Source organism: Phacochoerus africanus, chromosome 4, assembly GCF_016906955.1.
Source record: "Phacochoerus africanus isolate WHEZ1 chromosome 4, ROS_Pafr_v1, whole genome shotgun sequence".
Taxonomy (NCBI): domain Eukaryota; kingdom Metazoa; phylum Chordata; class Mammalia; order Artiodactyla; family Suidae; genus Phacochoerus; species Phacochoerus africanus.
Genome location: NC_062547.1, coordinates 59866212 through 59869095, shown reverse-complemented (window position 1 = coordinate 59869095; position 2884 = coordinate 59866212).

Here is a 2884-nt window from a genome sequence, read left to right as displayed (position 1 = left end):
CCTGCCTCCTGACACCTCCCTTCCTTCATACCCTCAGCAAGGACTCAATGAGCAGCTATTATGTGCTGTGTATGATGCTGGGTGCTGGGGAGAGAGTAGGGAAATGAATAGACATGGCTCCTGGGAGGTGGTCAGAGAAGCCTTCCCAGAGGAGGTGAATGGAATCTAAAGGAGGAGTAGCATTAATTAGTCCAGGAAGGGAAAAAAGAAAGAGATTTTCAGGCAGAGGGAAGAGCAGAGGCAAAAATCCTCTTGCAGAAGGGAACATGGTTCATTTGGGAAATAGCAAAGAGTCCATAGAGTGGAGTGGAGTGATAGAGGTGGAGTAGAAAGAGATGAGTCAGAGAGACAGAGGATGGATCACTCAGGGCCACACGGGCTATAGTGAGAAGTTAGAGCTATAATGAGCAATAGTGGCCACAAACAACATAAACGAAGTCAATGAGCTTGGAAGCAATTTTCCAAATTAGAGATAAAAGAATTGTTGCCCTGGGGGAGCTCCCGCTGTGGTGTGGTGAGTTAAGGATCCAGTGTTGCTGCAGCTATGGTGTAGGTTGCAGCTGAAGGGCTCACATTTGATGCCTGGCCTGGGAACCTCCACATGCTACAGGCACAGCCAAAAAAAAAAATTCTCGTCTTAATATATGAAGAGCTCCTACAAGTCAACAGGGAAAAAAATCCAATAATTCAATAGCCAAATGGGCAAAGGATATGAACAGCTCAAAGAAAAGGAAATGCAGGTGACCCATACAACATATGCTCAACAATATAATACACAATTTTCAAGAACACCAAGATACACAAACAAAGTCGTATAAATTAAAGGATTAAAGGGAATAAACAAATCTCAGAAGAGACGGGCCTTGCATAGATCAATTATGACAATTTACCTGAAGTAAGAATGATATATGATTTTCTCAACAGCCTGCATCTAAGGTCAAAATGGAGGATGAACTGCTTCACATAAGAAGTGAATTGCAAGTGACAACCACAATGAAATATTATTTTTTAACTATTAGGTTGTCTAAGGTAAAAAGTACTAACACAAGATGCTGGTGAAGATATATGGGAACAGGCAAGTACATCTGTTACTAGTAGGGTAGAAATTGACCCCACCTCTAAGAAGAGTTGGAGATCACTATCAAAACAGCAAGTTTTGGAGTTTCCATCGTGGCACAGCAGAAGCGAGTCTGACTAGGAACCATGAGGTTGTGGCCTCGCTCTGTGGGTTAAGGATCCAGCATTGCCGAGAGCTGTGGTATAGGTCGCAGCCACGGCTTGGATCTGGCGTTGCCGTGGCTGTGGCATAGACCAGCAGCTACAGCTCCAGTCGGACCCCTGGGAACCTCCACATGCTGAGGGTGCAGCCCTAAATAAAGATGAAAAAAAAACAGCGTTTTGCAGTTCCTGCTGTGACACAGTGGGTTAAGGATCCCGCGTTGCTGAAGCTATGGTGTAGGTCACAGCTGCAGCTTAGATTCAATCCCTTGCTTGGGAACTTCTCTTCCAGATGCAGCTGAAAGAGAAAGAAAAAAAAAAAAGGAAAAGTATATACGGCACACACATTTTCATAGCTGCATTATTCACAACAGCCAAAAGGTGAAAACAATCCAAATGTCAATTAACTGATAAAAGAATAAAGAAGATGTGATAAGTATATATTATCCAGCCATTAAAAAAGAATGAAGCACTGATACACACTACAATGTGGGTGGACCTTAAAAATATTAGGGTGAGTACAGAGTTCCCACCATGGCTCAGTGATTAACGAATCCAACTAGGAACCATGAGGTTGCCAGTTCAATCCCTGGCCTTGTTCAGTGGGTTAAGGATCCAGTGTTGCCATGAGCTGTGGTGTAGGTCGCAGACGCGGCTTAGATCCCTCGTTGCTGTAGCTCTCGTGTAGGCTGGCGGCTACAGCTCCGATTAGATCCCTAGCCTGGGAACCTCCGTATGCTATGGGCGTGGCCCTAGAAAAGACAACAACAACAAAAATCTATCTATCTATCTATCTATCTATCTATCTATCTATCTATCTATAGATATATAAGGGTGAGTGAAAGAAGTCAGACACAAAAGGACACATACTGTAGGATTCCGCTTATGCAAAATATCAAGAATAAGCAAATCCAAAGAGATGGGAAGTAGATTAGCTGTTGTTGAGGCATGGAGTGGGGAGGGAGGAATGGGGAGTGATTGCTAACTGGATATGGGATTTTCTTTGGGATGATGAAAATGAAAGTGATGGTTGCAGAACACTGAATGCACTACTTGCCACTTAATTGAAGACTTTAAAATGCTTACAATGGGAGTTCCTGTCGTGGCGCAGTGGTTAACGAATCCAACTAGGAACCATGAGGTGGCGGGTTCGGTCCCTGCCCTTGCTCAGTGGGTTAACGATCCGGCATTGCCGTGAGCTGTGGTGTAGGTCGCAGACTCGGCTCGGATTCCGTGTTGCTGTGGCTCTGGCGTAGGACGGCAGCTACAGCTCCGATTCGACCCCTAGCCTGGGAACCTCCATGTGCCACGGGAACAGCCCAAAGAAATAGCAAAAAGACAAAAAAAAAAAAATGCTTACAATGATGAGTTTTACATTATGTGAAGTTTTACAACATAAAAAATATGTTGTATATTTTCATTCATATAAAAATAGGGGGGAAATGATATATGTATGATTATTTGAATGAACATAAAACATCTTTGGAAGGACATGTAAGAAATTTTAGATGTTTCTGAGAAGTGCACTGGGTGCTGGAAGACAGGAAAAAGACATTTTTCTGAATATCTAGCTTCAGGAGGGTTTCTGTCCAAGTTGCCATCCTTAGGTCTTCTCCAGAGGTCCTCAAGACCTCCACTCCAACAGTGCAGAGGCCCCAGCAGAAAG